This window comes from Cupressus sempervirens, chromosome 2 (genome assembly GCF_028749045.1).
Source record: "Cupressus sempervirens isolate cs-2001-9-10 chromosome 2, ASM2874904v1, whole genome shotgun sequence".
NCBI classification, from domain to species: Eukaryota; Viridiplantae; Streptophyta; class Pinopsida; order Cupressales; family Cupressaceae; genus Cupressus; species Cupressus sempervirens.
Window position 1 is genome coordinate 329,598,384 of NC_143119.1, and position 16,807 is coordinate 329,615,190.

Genomic DNA, 16,807 nt, shown 5'->3' on the forward strand with positions numbered 1-16,807 from the left:
AAAATGTCAAAAGAGTTTATAATCACTTTTGATGAACACAAAAGACTTAATCCAGTTTAAATTAGTTTAATAAGTTTTACGGGTGGCCTTTTAACCAATTTTTGCAAGCAATTACTATTTAACTTAGATGGCTATTATCTATGGTGTTGGTGGTCGTTTAGAATAATTTGTTTTTCTACTTAGTCTTAGGAAAATCTAAAATTTGTTTATTTCCCTTATAAGAAGCTACAAAAACATTTAAGAAAAAACATTTCTTTGTAGTATCTAAAACAACAATAATAGTATAGATTGTAGAAATAGAAATAGAATAATCAAATAGTAAGGATAGAAACAATTAATTGATCATCCTCTTTTTTAACTCCATTGCAATCTATTAGAATTGGCCCTTGTGAAAAGATTTTATATATTGTCAAATCTTGATAGATTAAGACCAATGAGCTCATTTTCAACTTGCATATTCTTATTTTGCTTCACAAAGAGACCCTTCAGAAAAGTCTAAATGTCATTTAGTATGTTGAAGATGCAACGTGATATCAAAGATCTAAAGAAATGGACAAAATCAAAGTACCAACAATTTCATCTCACCTAGCAAGTTATATTCTTCTTTCGACAACACTTTTGGGTTCTCAATCTATGTGGAATTTGATCCATTCCAATATCAACTTGAGCAATTTGACATCTATTTGTGATTTCTCTTCATGATGATTAAATGCATTCAGAACAACATTTGAAAAATATATGCTAAAATCATAAAATAGAGGAACAACAATTTATTTTTGACAATACAAGCAATTGACCCCTTTATTCAAAAGAAAGTTCCTTATTTTTAGGAAATTTACAAAAGAATATGCCAAAAGTACTAAAACTGAGTTAGACTAAAATTACAAGTGAACATGTAGATCAAGAGCTCTTGAATACCTTTATGATGTCACAAGAATCACAAAAACAGGGACAAGAACAGAATTGTGAGCTTAAAGGATAAGAAACTAGATTTCACCACAAGAAGCAAAAATTGGTATGAAACAAAAAACTAGAAAAAATATTTTTCTTAGCTACTAAACTTACAAAGCTAGCTTTTTGGTGATGTCTTGTTTTCATAACGTAGCCCAAATGGTTTCTTGTATGTGCAAATTTTAAATTGAGGGCCATGTTTGGGCATATGAAGGGCAAGGTTGGCCCTTGGTATTGGTCGTCGAACTCCATTTGACCAAGTGGGTTCAAGTAGAGCTCTTAAAGTTAGAAAAACACATGTTCTCAGTTGTTACATTTGGCAATGGATCTAGATGGAGCCTTGGAGACAAAAAAAAAAGGACATTCCACACATGCCTTTAGATCATTTTCTACAAAGCAACCAAAATTCTCAATTTATTGTAATTAATGATTAATTAGAAAAAATAATGTATTCATTTTATTTTAATTTTTAATTAATTGACAATTTCAAGAAATGGTACATTTTGGGTGTTCTGTAAACATTGCTTGAATTTAGCCCTCTTGTTAGCTACATGATCATGGAAGATGCTTATTTGAAATTGATTGCCAAATGAAGACCAATTTTTTTTAATTAAGTAACACAGGTTTTGAAGGGTGCCTGAAACCCTTTGCACATCAGAATATTTTCAATGGAGCCCAAACAAAATATACAATAGACCAGAAGTGAAATAGATCACCAACCAAAATAAGGTGACCAAGGTGGCCTCACAGATAACACAGTACACTTTTGCCACCTAATAAAACTCAATATAACCATTTAGAACCCTTTAATCCCAAAAGAGTGAGATCTAAGAAGTCGATCAGATGACTGTTGGGAACGTTTGTATTTTTTTTCCTTTAACCTTTGTCCAACCTTCCTCCACCAGAGAAGCCTCCTCCCAAACCAAAGCATCGACATCTGACCCAACTGGAGAAACAAGCAAAACCTCACTAGAAAAAATTACCCATAGGAACTTGACCCGTAGAGGGAGGGGCACCCTCGACATCTACAATCAACAATGAATCAATAGCCTAGTCAGACAAGGCAGAGCTACAGACACTCGCAGCAACCATAGTCACAAGGAAAACCATAGAAGCAAAGTCTTTAAGGATAGAATAATGTTGAACCAAAGCCCCAGACCACCAAGAAGGTCTTTTCTTTGATTTCCTCATTTTCATAGGGCAATGCATTGCAATATATCTTGTCCTGGAGGAGACCTTACAATGCAAAAGAATTCCTTCATAGTCTAGAGTATGAATCCAAGAACCATTAGGGACCTCAAGTTTGATCTTCTCAGGGAGGCTCTAAAAAGTATCAACCACCACGAGGATGTGAGCATAAGTAGTATGCATGATATCAGAAGATTTAGAATCCACCATTTGGGAGTCACCGATGGCATCACCCACAGCTTCAAGAACCGAATCCAGCCACAGGTGAAGGTGAACATTCGAGAGCTTGACCCAAAGAGGCATACAAGAAAAAGATTCATATATAGGGTCGAAACCCTCGTGCCAGGGTTTGGCCAACAAAGGGTAATGATCCTCCTAACTAAAGTGACTACACAAAATAGCCCTCCTGTTGTCGGAAACATCAAATTTTACTATGAGAAAACCCTTAGCCATAGGGTAAATTTGGACAAATTCAAAAATCAACAGGTCTCAGTGCTTAGAAATCCAAGCATGAAGAGCTTGAAGGGAAGGCCATAAGCCTTGAAATCTGAAAATAGTTGCCCTCTCAAACAAGTCCTCAATTGTATGAGTAATTTCTTCGGCAATATCATCCTCCAACTCCAACCAGATAGGTTTGCAAACCATGACAGGAGTCACAACCAAGGAAAAACTTGGGCAATCCACAGTCAGAACCCCCAAACCATGGACAATGGCTTCAAAATCTGCCACATCCACAAAAGAGGCAACATTGCCACCAACAACAGAAGCATAAAACCTAACCCCTGATCTACTGTCGGAAGAAACAGGTTGAGCGGATGGGACCCCAATGGCCATTTGGCCCAAGTGATGGAGGGAGCAACGAGCTAGGAGCAGCCAATAAAAGTGCAAAATAATGAAGACCAATTGTTGATTTCAAAAAGAAAAGTCTTTAATTGATTAAATAAAGCAATTCATGCCCAATGGTGTAGGTTCTTACACCAATGATGCAAATGGGTACAATGATGTAGTTTGCAAAATATTTTCTTGAGGTGTTGATTTCATCTCATCAACACTTGTGGATACAACTAACCCTAACAATGGTGTATCCTATGTATGGATATGTACAATTAGGACTCCATAAAATTGTAAAATAAAATGTCTTTCAAGATACTCTTAAATCCTAAAAATATGCTTGAAATTTTGCCTCCAATATATTGTCGCACATATGCAAATAGGCCTTATAAAGTTGCCACAATTTAACAATGATGTTCATTTTGTCTTGACGTGTATTTAAGAGAAGCTTCTACCCAATTATCTCTTAGATTTGAGAAGTGACTTACAAACTTGAAGCTCTAATACCATGTTAGAGTCATTAATGGATTCAACACCTATAGATCACTTGTGAAACCAAAAGATGTCTTCATTAATATATTGTCTAATTATGTGCTTAATGACTAAATTTATTTTGAAGGCAAAATTTGCATGTGCTATCTTGCTTATATAAGGTTAGTATGTAAGATTAGACAAATCTGGGGCAATATCTCAATCCTTTGAGATGAGATGACTCAAGGTCAACGAAGACCTTGAATGATTCTTACTTCCCTAACTAAACAATTGAGCATGTGCAAAAAGACTCTCAATCTACCTTGCTAATGCTAGAAAGTGGTAAAATGGATTGGAAAAAAATGTTATTGACATCAATAACCAATGTTTTCATCGCAGTTAAAGTAACACATTGAAAACTCAACTTTCCAAGAAAGTTTCATTCTCTTTACCATTGGTGATATCCATTTCCCATATTATATTTGTATTTATTATTTATTTCCTTATCTCAATAAGATAATATTATATTATTTTCTTCATTTTATAGTAAAAAAAATTCAAATTCTATTTTACTTATATGGAGTCATGCCAAAAAAAATTGAAATTAATAAAAGCAATTCAATTGTATGACATTTCTAGACAACACAAAATATAGATTGTAATACAAATTACAAATGATAACATAGATGCATTAGTGTTTGAACTACAAAGCTTCTATACTTAAAAATAATTTCAACTCTAGTGTGATGTCCTTTTTGTGATATGACATTTAATTTATAAATTAAACAAAACATAACAATTATTACCATTTAAAAAGGCATGAAATGAAGAGTTGTGATTCCTTGGAACTTGAGATAGTAAAGGGAGATCATTTAATTTAAGGACATCCATTCTTCAATTAATAATCATTGAAATAAGGAAGCAATCAATCAGTTTAGAAATGAATAATTATTTTCCAAAGATAATAATTAAGTATGAATAGGTGTACTTCTTTCAAAGGGATAGAAATCACGAGAGGTTGTGAGTCCCTTGAGAATAAGATATAAAAGGAAGGTCATATTCTCGAGAGGAGATCATCAAATGAAGAAGGGAGAAAAAAATTAAGCATGTGAATCAAGTAAGGATTAATAGATAGGAATCAGAAGAAAATTTAAAAAGTAAGTATTTCAAAGGGCACATAGAGGCTTCACTTTGTGAACTTGGGTTATAGCACGTGTATTGGTAGCATACTAAAGAATCTCCTTATTCTAAAAATATATTGTCCTATAATCCCTTCTTCTTACCCACTCCTAATACACAAACCAAGCTAAAATCCCTCTACTTTTGGCTAGATATTTTTTTCTTTAGCATTTTTCATATCTCTTTATATTTATATCTATATTCAAACTATTGTTAACTATTGCAAGCATCTTAACCCTATTGGAGCTTTTCAAATTTTGAGTTAACTTTACATTTGAAGTATCTCGAGTAGTTCTCTCTATCACCCCTCACAAGTCATCACTAAACTTTTGTGTTTAATCAAAAGTATGGAGAGATGTTTACAAAGGTTGAAGCTACATAAGTTTTCTTTCAAATGCGGTCAAAACTTAGATCAAACTTTTTCCATAGGTCATTATGAGATTTATATGATTTGATCCCAAAAGAGTGAACCATAAGTTTCCACATAACATTTGAAAAGTTCTTAATAACTCAATTTGTCTTGGTTACTATATATTTTGGTTACATCATTCCAAAATGTGCAACTTATCTTAGTATGATTCAAAATAAATATATAGTAACGATCTTTTAATTCACTAAAGCCTTTGACTTTTATCTCACCTTTATTTACAAAAGATAATGCTTAGTTAGACAAATAGTCTACCTCTTTATTACCTTCCCAGTATTGGAAATATAAGAGGAGTAACTAAGAGGGGAGGGGTGAATCAATTACCACAATAATAAATCTCAGATCCCTTAGATTTCAGACTATTGAAAATATTGATGCTCAGTAAACACACAATCACTCGGTTTAAACTAGAAAATGTTGTAACTTGACAAACACTGAACCAACTTGGCAATTGTTTAACATGAAAATCTTAACATATTATCTATGATTAATCTTACTTTACTTAGTTACATACAAATAAAATAAATAGCATGAACACAAGTGACACCAAGATTTAACGTTGAAACCCAATTTGGGAAAAACCTCCAATTCCAACTAGTTATTGATTTTCATTTTTCTGAAGTGAGCCCTATTAGGATTCAACCTTTTTAAAGGTTACAAAACACACTGTTAGGTGTGAACCTATTAGAGGATTTGATCACCCTATCAGGACTGGCCTTATTAGAGGTCTTTAAGACACTTCAAATAGAAATGTCACCTTGTTAGAGGATTTTAAAATAGTTGTTAAGCCAACTCTATTAAGAGATTTAGATCATTGCTACAATGGTTAGAAAGTAACAATGAAATAACCTAATTTTTGATGTAACTGAATTGTTGATTACAAATCTCAGTTTTGGCTTATATACTTGATCCTTTTTAATTGAATGTATTTTTGCATCTCAACAAGGATATTATGCTCATCCTTCTAATTTGCTTCCTCTAAGCATCTTCAACTCTTCTATTTATGTTCCACACTTTCAATTCTCAACTTGATCTTATATCTATATCTTTCACATTGTCAAGTCAACTTGAATACAACTTAGAATACTTAATATTCATCTCCTCAATCGGCTAGAACCAACAAATAAATTAATTGAACTCAATATGCCAAAACAAGAAAATCCTTTGTTAGTCGGTCCTGCTCAATAGACACTAACTCATAAACAATTTTCCTGTGTTAACCAAGTGAACTTAGTTAATATTGCATATTCATAGAGTTCCTTTGGTAGCCAAGTGAGCGTAGTTAACACTAGTTCTATCCAACTCTTCGTTCATTAACCAGGTGAGCTCAGTTAACACTGGTTCCATCCAACTCTTCTTTCATTAATCAGGTGCACTTGGTTAACACTCATCTTCTGCAAACTTCTCTTTGACACTCGAGTGAACTGGCTAGTCATTGTCTTCTGAACTTGACAAACTCTGGAATGCTCAACAAATATAGGAAATTGTCTTCATCGCTTGAGTGAGCTAGACATACATTGACTGGCAATGATATGACATATAGTGTAACATCAAAGACAATACATAATTAACCAATTTTTTTCAACACCCACTTCATATGAGTAACTCTAAATTTAACCAAATCTTCTAGTTGATCACTAATCAAAATTATCTACTTGTTCAAATACCAAGCCTTTGTATCCCCTTTCCTAATTGCTTGAGTGATAATATGTGAATACTATAATCTTTAACCAACCCAACGTTGAAGAATTATCTCATCTAGTTGCATAGTTGAAGACCTAGAACAAGGAGCTCAAAGAAATATCAAGTTTTTCACCTGGGAAGGATCTATTATTGGAGGTTGAATTGGGAATTTCTAAAATGGAAGTTGATTCTAGTTTGGAAAATGAAGAAAATAATAGAAGTATAATCACAATCAATTTTTGCTTAATAGAAAAATAATTCTTCGAACAAATAGTTGATGGCTTCTAGATATAAATTGGCTCGAGATAATTAGAGTCAAGTTTTAGCAAACTCTACCCAATTTAGAACTCATTGATGAAAGGTATCAAAATATTATAAAATTTATTCAATAGCAAAGAAATTTAGAATTTGATTTGAAGATAGCTCTCAAAATATTATACAAAAAGTTACTTCTACAGTGTGTGTGATTGTTGTGAAAGGAAAAGCAATAGATGTTGATTAGTGGGCTAAAAAGGTTTAAAGGGTTAATGAGGCTAGTAGCACAATAGATGAGGTGGATTCTCACTTGGTGTAGCATGTTAAGTTTCACCAACATATAGTGAGAGCTTATAAAAGGTTCAATATCTTGAAAGACACGACCTCTTCCCCATTTATTAGTTCCTACCTTTGGCAGGAAAGTAATGGACTCATGAGGTTCCATATTAGTTACATAATCTAAAAATTTCAACATATACTAATGTTTGCAAAAGCTATATTAATTTGCATATTTTTTTGGAATTGAAAAATACAATTTTTTAAAAATTGTATTGGCTCATGATGAAAAAGGCAATGAAAAAATTCAATTGCTTCAACAAAAATACAAATATTTTTTCTAACACTTCTGTTAATGAATGCATTAATTTCAACTTTATCTTTTCCACATTTGTGACAAGTGGATAAATTTTTTTAAAAAAACAATCATTTTTCTAACACCTCTATCAATGAATGCATTAATTGCAACTTTATCTTTTTCACATTTGTGACAAGTGGATAAACTTTTAAAAAAACAAATCATTTTTACTATCCACCTCACAAATATGTCTAATCAATATTAATTATTTCTATCTATATTTTCCTTACAAAGTTCAAATATAGACTTCAATGTTTTATATGGGTGAACCCACAATAATGGGTTCCACTTTAGTGCGACGAACAAAAATTAAAAAAATTGCAAAATGAGAAATTGAGTTTACTATATGTTCGCACAAACACACTTATTGTGTTCGCGCGAAATTTTTTTTTAATCATGTTCGCGCGAACATTCTGTGTATGTTCGTGCGAACATATGTGATAAATATGTTTGCACGAACATGCAAAATCACAAAAAAATTAACCTTTTTTCCATTTTTTTTTTCCTCTTTTGACTTCCATAATTGCAAGAGAATGATCTCCTACTATAAAATTAAAAATGTCAAAATGTTCTTCTCGGAGCAAGCTTTCCAATGACTATAATTTTAATACATAATTTAATCATTAAGACTTTCAAATATGAGTTTAACTCATTATAGGTTCATTACCAATTGAACATCAACCGACTTTGACACCTCGGAAAAATTAGTAAATTAGGTCAAATTTTTTTTGAAAAATATGGAGGAACTAGCTTATTGAGATACCTTTCTATTCAAAAAAAAATGGTTTATGATAAATTGACTTCAAATTATCTGTGTCAAACGGAACGTATATCTGAATTACGGTTCATGTCACTTCAAAACTTCATAAACTATACAATATTCAACCAAAATAAATCAAACCAAATGCATCCTCTGGATATTGATGTTACAAATCTAAAGTCAAAAGAATTACTTCATTATCATTTCTCGAAAAAAAGTTATGTGTGTCAAACAAACTGTCACTTTTTAAAATATTGAATTTTATTATGTACCACTTTTCGGAGGAGATAAAAAAAATTGACATAAATAAATTTGTTTTTAGATTAAAAAATATGATTGCAAAGTAGGAACAAAGTACTCAAAATCACTAGTTTATGTCATCTTGAAATTATTTATAGTTTTGAAGATATAGTCACTTGAACGTGATGTTTGTTGCAAAAATATTGATTTCAGTGTCAAAATTGGTCAAAAAGTGGAACCCATTATTGTGGGATCACCCATATTTCTTATTTTAAATATATTTATTACTAGTTTTACATTGATGTTTATTTTTGTAATTTGTAAAATTTTATTCAAATATAGATATTTTAATCAAATATGAAGTTAAATATATTTCTTATTTTAAAAACATTTATTATCTTCTACTGTTTTACAATTTTGCCCAATTTTTTAATACCATTAATATTACCCCTCAAACTTACTACATATCTTGGTACTTTGATTTAAGTAATCAACATTTTTTTTAAACTAACACTTGCACCCAAAGTAGGTGCAAGGGGTATGCCGATAGCAAAAAACTATAAATTTGCATAAGATGGCATTATAACTTGTGGTTGAATGCCCAAATACAACATAATTCAAAACCTTAAGACACATCAATTGTTGTTTTGTCATTAGGCATGATTTCTTCAATGAAGCCAAATTATGTTTGATATGTTCTTGTAGCTACATGTAGTGCCTCTCCCATTTGAATTTTGTAAGTCATCCTGATGGATGCAACCTTGTTGATCTTTTGTTGTGATGGGATCATGATTGTGACCCTGAGTGATCTACACCGTTGAGGTGTTTGGATTTAGCTTTCTGTATCAGTTGCTTTGATTATGCTTTTGACTGATCTTTGAGATTATGATGTGATTTTTGGTTCACTGAGGTTTGTGCCAGTGGTTACCAGGATCGATGTGGTATCATAAGGTTGTTCCGTGATTACCTTGAGATGTGTGTAGAGATTGCACTATGTTCTATTAGCATGCTACACTGGACTGGGTACCTGTAGCAGTGGTTAGTCATGTTTATGACTGTGTTCGCTTATGTGTTTTAAGTGCCTTATTTAATGCGTAAGTAATTAAATGGATTGTCCATGTTGATTTATTGGGTTATGTGCTACGGACATTTACCTTGTTATATTTCTGATTAGAGAGATATTTGTTACTCATGTTATGTTTACATTTGAGAGGACCCGAGGGTTAGATGTTACTCTTTGATTCCAATATCATAGATATTAGACTACTATGTTGTTCAGTTAATCATATTGCATGATGATGCCATTTTGAGATGACAGTGTGTTTTATGATGTTATCTGGTTATCTGGTATTTGGACATACCTTTGATTTTGTTGTGTGATGGATTTAATGTATGGTTATTTACTTCATTCCTGTGTTGCTATGCCTTTTGCGAACATGAGTGATGTAAATAGATTATTTTAATATAATTAAATAAATGGTTAAATTAGGTGATTTAATGCATTTATTGCTTCGGCTATGTTATTATATGCAATTGCACTTGATCGTGTTGTTTAGTGTGCAGGATTTATATCCCTGGCAGTGGCACATGGAGTTAGTGACTCAACCATTCATATTTTACCAATGTCATCCTTGTATGGTCGACGTATCCTTAATTAAATGTTTAATTTAAACCTTTCGGTGATTATTAAATCCGAACTCATTTGCATTATGTGATTAGACCAGTAAGCGTGTCTGTGCATTTAGAGTTTCGCTTTGTCGCGAAAGTTGTTTAGGAGATTTATGTGTTTTTGGGTTTTCGAGCTTTTTAATTGATTTATTTTAATTTCTAGCAGCTTTGCCATAGATGAATTCCTATTTATAGGAATAACCTGTTTTCGTTTGGGTCGATTCGGGGTTTAACTAGATTGGCTGGTTAAATGCCCTAATCGATTATTCACTTGAAAAGTGAATAAATATCCAAAAAGGAATTTAATTCCTCACTTCTCACTTTCAAATGGGACAGTTGGAGAGTAAAACCCAAAATCCTCTTCATGAGGATTTACTGTTTTGTTCGTTGTGGGAGCTACGGGCGTGGGATCATCGCGAGGTTGGGCTCGTTGGATCCAGCTCGAGGAAACCTTGGATTGCCGCAATTTTTCAGCTACTTCTGCAGGATATTTATTTTATGGTTCAGATTCCCATTTTGCCCTTTTGGCTGTGAGGTAGGGCTTTCCTGTTTTATTGTTTCTGCTCCGTTTCTGCTTCTATTTTTGGTAGCCATTTGTTTGGAGGCTGAGAACTAGTGTTCCCCTCTATTTTTGTATGCTAGTTCTACCCGGTTGGGCGGGTATAAACATTTTCCTGTTTGTTGGGATGAGGGTTTGGGATCTTGCACTGTTATGCTGGCCGTTTTTGCATACGGTGTTCGATTCCATTTATTTTTGGATTTTTGGGGTTTTTGAACCCAAAGGCCAAATGGGTTTTAATTTTGAAGTTTTCTAAAAAAATTTGGGTTTTTACCTCGTTTTGTGTGCCGCCCTATTTTCTGGGGTTTTCTTAGCACAATGTGGGTCGTGGACCTTGATGATCTGTTTGGATATCAGTCAAACCAGTTTTGCACTTTTATGTTGCATTGGGATGCGTGTTGCATCCGTACTCTCGACGTTGTGTTCGATTGAGTGATTTTATATTTGTTATGGTTTCTTTTGGACCTTTGCTTTTGTTCGCGAACGCTAGGATTCGTGTAGAATCCATACTCTCGGATTGAGGCCGGTTGAGTGAGTTCATGAAGTTTGGTCTTATTGCATCATTGGGATTTGTGTAGAATCCATACTCTCGAATTGAGGCCGATTGAGTGATTTAATGATGTATGATTTTATTGGCTTTGGGATTCCTGTAGAATCCGTGCTTCCCGTGTTGCTTTTAGTTGGATTTTTTCTTTGCATTGTGTTCTCATTCCTATCCTTGTGTTATGATCTTCGGAATGGTGGTGCACCACACACGAGTACGTACGCGTACATTTGTTGGGTGACTTGCGAGGCCCGATCTTCCGTGGATTTGCTAGAAGTTATGATCATTTGGGTTGGGATGGGAGTATGCATGCCCATGGGCACTTGTCGTAGGATGAGCATGGGTAGGGTAGGGTAGCATATGGAGGGGGTTCTATCTCGCAGCCTGGTGACCTTAGTCCCATAGGGTTGGCAGAGGAAGTTTTAAATAAGTGATAATTAAAGAAAATGTGACTGGTAATAAAACTTAAGATAATAAAATGTGTGTGCAGGGCCCTCTGTTGAGGAGTTGAAACACACGATCTGAGCTCGGGCTTGTCGATGCCAAGCGACTCTCCATGATGTCAGCCCCTACTTAGTAGCCTTTTGAGTGTCTGACCAAGACCTTTACTCCTTGCATTGTCTTAGGTTCTTGGTTGCAGCCATCATACTGTCTGGCATGAGTGTTAGCCATGGATGTTCTTTTGTGTTTTTTTGGTTGGATCATTATCTCCATCAGCACGGCGGGTGTGGACCCACGGGTGCCACGTGGTTGGGAGGCGTAGCTACCTTCACCACTGCTAGGGATCGGTGTACAGAGATGATCTTTGTCCTAGTGCGACCGTTGCTGGATGTCTTCACTTGGTACTTTGGGTTACGAAGTATGCTTTCTTGTGATTTATGCTTTCATTGGGATGCTTGTATATCATGTTTAGATGATGTTAGTTTATTTGATGCGTTCCCTTATTATGATGTTTAGCATATGATTAGATGCTGTGAATTGTTGTATTAGCATATCTGTTGCTTATTTCTATTTAGCATGTGATAGGTGATGTTATCTACTATAGGATTATCTTATGCTTTTCTACTAGCATGTTAGATTTCCTTATGCTTATATTGTTGCATGTTTTTAGTAGTGACGTCCCTATTACGACAGTATCGACGATCTGGTCGGTGGCTTGGGATGTTACGCACGGGGGATGGCTAGGACCCACAATGGTCTTATGACGCTATTGATGGTTGGGAGGAACCGCGTACTTAGTTTGGTTGTTTTGTTCTTGAGATGTATTTATGTACATTGCGATGATGCTTTTGTTCTCTGCGATGTTTAATTCAGTGTGTTCTTGCTGCTATAGTTTAGATGGTTTGGTGTTCTTCATTCTGTGTTGTTCTTGCACTCAAGTGTTCATTCCTCGAGCCTTCGTGGATCCGGTACTCCCCGGTGTGGATCCGGTACTCCCCGGTGTGGAGGTTCTTTTGTCAAATTTTTTCCCGTTTTTGAGTTCTGGAAGTGTTTTTACTTTCTATGGGCGACATTTGTTCAGCATTGTGCGACACTGATAAAGTATCGTACGCGCATAGAAAGAATGTCACACGAGACTGTAAAGTGTCGCACGTATTACTGGAGAAGTGTCGTATGACACTGGAAGAGTGTCATATGACTTTATGGAAAATGTCGCGTGATACTTTTCCAGTATCGCACGCCTTCTTGAGAAGTGTCGAACTCAGTAAGGGAGAAGTGTCGCCCTCCCTTAGTAAAAAGTGTCGCACGGTTTTTGTGAAAAACCTGCGCGTGCCATCAGCGGGCACTTTTCTTCATGATCCGATCTTTTCGAGAGTGGTTCTAGATACCCTTTTGGGCGTTCTTCAAGCCTATGTTGTTGCATTTTGAATTGAGGAGGTTTCATTTGAAATTCATAAGTATAAGTTGACGTATATTTAATTCCTTATACTTAAGATATATTTTAATATATGCGACAAATCGTTTGAGATAGGCTTCAGACCTCTCAGAGATAAGTTATGGATTCTAGGAAATTTTAGGGCTTCAGAAATCCAAACTTAGCCAATTTTCAGGGCTTCAGGATTTCAGGCTTAGCCAAATTTTGAGATTTTGCATTTTACCCCAGCTTGGTGTTTTGTTGATGAGTGGTCATTTCTTGTGCCCTCATCTTGTTGTGGTGGTTGTTGGATTTTGTTTGGGTGTGTCAGTTGGGTAGTGGCGTTCGGAGATTCGTTGGTTGTCGGGATTGTGTTGAAGTCTTCTATTGTGATCGTTGTGATCCCTGTATGATGTTGTCATGTGCATTCATACTTGTAAAAAAAAAAATATCTTGGCTTGATTTGAATCCTTGTTTCCAAGGATCTCCGGGTGGGGCATTACATTTGGTATCAGAGCCCATGTTCAAACATTGGGATCTCTATGTTATGTTGCCCTTGTAGTTGTTGCTGCGTTTGTTGAGTGTGAGTGTCTTGATGAGAACTTGTGATCTTTGTTGCTTTGGTATCTACTCATGATGGACTTGCTTGTCCAGTAGATGCAACTAGAGTAGTGTGAGGAGAAGGAAGTGAGTCTTCCTGATTTTGTGAGCGAAATCGTTGCGCCTTGTTGGTTGGTTGCTTGTGTGACTCCTTTTGGATTGAACCACTAATTGGTGTCCATGTGTTGGCTTGTGTGCCTCTTTTTGTTTCTCCTTGTGGAGTGGGTGCATTGTTTCCCTGTTTTCTCCTGATTGTAAGTTGATGAATGAATCTTATTGTGATTCTTTATTTTGTTGATATAATGATGAAATGGTTCCTTTCATTGAAAATGAGTGTTTATTGTGAATCATTGCAAAGTTGTAGTTTTGCATTATATATTTGGGTTAATGACTTAAGTTCCCAATCTGATTGCTTCTTAAGCTTATGTAGAACTGTATTAATTTGATGAACATTTAAATGTTGCATTGCATGAAAATTTTTGTTTTTTGCATATGCAGGAGATTACTGATGGTATATTGTTTGATGTGTGTGAGTGTGTTCTCTAACATTGCTAGGATGATGTATTCCTTAGCATTGTGTGGTGATTTATCCCTCTTGTGTGACTGTACTCAGTCATCACCTGTAATGTGATTTGTTTGATGCCTTATTTTATTGGGCTGGAGGTACTTTCCTCATGTTGTTGGGCTAGCATTGGTTTTTAGTATTTTCCTCTCTTGGAGTAGTCATCAAATTTTATCTATCGCTCTCTTTGTGGCAGTTGTCACATTTGACTTATTGTTGAAATGAGCTCTTTTTGATACTTACTGTTGGAATTGATAATTCCCCCATTTGGGCTCTTTGATTTTGTTTCATGATGACTATTCTAGATGTGTTTCACTGCTGCCCTATTGTGTGTTGTGACTCTATCATGTTCATCTCGAACCTCTGGTAGTATGTACAAGAGATATTATCATGGAGAACATGCTAGTGTGTCTGATAGATTTTAAGTGTTAATGTAATTGGATGGTTTAAAAGATGAGTAAATGGAATGTTATTTTTGAAAGAAATTGAAAGGTATGTACTTGTTTTATGGTGACTCTTGGACCCTTGCTTGAAACCTTTCAGTTCATTGTGCATTAGTGCTTATATTATGTTTAATTAATGAATTTATGAAAGAAAAGTAATGATGGTTTCAATGTGTGATTTACCTTTCATTCCATGCCTTATGTTGTTTTGGGCATGTGTGCTCTTGTGTGGATTTGGACATTTCGTCTGTTGCTTGTCTTGGTGACCAAGGCTGTTGATTTTGTCTTTGTTGTTTTGATTTGAGTGGTGGCTCATATCGTAGGTCTTAGGTCTCTCTTAGCTTCTTCTTGTTGTAGTTCCTTTCGATATCTTTTCGATGCTTTTCAAATGGATTCAATCCGAGTTCAGTTGTGAGGCTTTGGCTTCTGGAGTTGTTGATCGATGTTCTGAGTACCTTTTCAAGTAGAGGCCAATTCAATCATGACATATTGTATTTATGGCCATTGGAGAACTTTAACTCCTCATGTTATTCAATAACGGAAGAGTTATCTTGTCTTTATAATCTACTAGGTACTTGTTGGGGTTTGTGCTTGGGTTTTTGTATTTCCTATTGCACTGAACCGCCCTTGTGAGTGTAGTGTGGTTTGTGAGCGTTCCTTGGTTGAGGATGATGTTGCCTTGTCATTTGGGAGTGATTCAGTTCTTTGATGAGTCTAGATTCTCCTTCTTGGACATTTCCTTGGGTGCATCTCCTTATCCTTTTCTCTCTTGTGAGAGTAGGCTAGTATGGTTATGCCACTAGCTCAGTTAGTGCTTTCTAGTCAGTATGTTGATGGTTGGTGAAATTGTGAGTTTCCTAACGCATCATGGACTGTTTAGTGTAGAGGTTGAGAGAGAGACTCCCTCTCAGTCCTAATACTCTGTAGTATCCTTCTCCCTAAGCGTATATCTTCATGTGGACTGTCTCAGTCAAGTTTTCTCTTTAACCGTTGACTTGAGGCTAGAGATTGATTTTAGCAGTAGATTGGGTGTAGTTTTCCTAGCATGGTGCTAGAGAGACATGGTATCGTTGGACACATGGTACCATCTCTTAAGTTGGTATGCAGACATTTGATGATTGTGTCCATTGACGAAAGTCTTTGAACCTTGTGAGAAGGTGATATCTTGTCTGGTTGGGTTGTGTTACCCTAGTTTCCAGTGGTAGTTGAGTTTTTGTGCCTTGGTGAGGTGTCATGCTCCTACGCTTGGTGGTGAGTAGTCTTTTGGAGTGTGTCCTTTTGTTGGTAAACTTTCATCCTCTTTATTCTAAGGGTGAGTTTACGTGGATTCTAGAATGATCATGTGTGACATGATAGTTTTCTTGGGAGTTTGGGATGGTTATTTCCCCATGATTCCAACTCTTGTTGGAAGTGTGCCTTATTTTGACCTTGTTTGTGGTCTTGTAGTTGGTGCATGTTGTAGTTGGGCACCTTTTGACAAGGTAGAGAGGCTTGTTCCTTACCTTGTATTGTTGATTTTATGGCTAGATGGTTTTTCCTAGCGCATAGAAGGTTCCTTGTTGGAGGACCTTGTGCCTATGTGTCACCCTTTCTCTCGTGGTTAACCTATTTGGGGGTTAACATGATGGTTTGAGAATGTTGGAGTGATTTGGGTTTGACTTGTACAAAGTTGTTGAGTCATTCCTATTGCTTGCTTTTGATTTTGGTTCTTGTGTGTTTTGGTTTCTATTCTTGGATTGCAGGCTTCCAGGAGTAAGCCTAGTCTTTGGGGGGGGGGGGGATGATGTAGTGCCTCTCCCATTTGAATTTTGTAAGTCATCCTGATGGATGCAACCTTGCTGATCTTTTGTTGTGATGGGATCATGATTGTGACCTTGAGTGGTCTACACCGTTGAGGTGTTTGGATTTATGTTTTTGTATCAGTTGCTTTGATTATGCTTTTGACTGATCTTTGAGA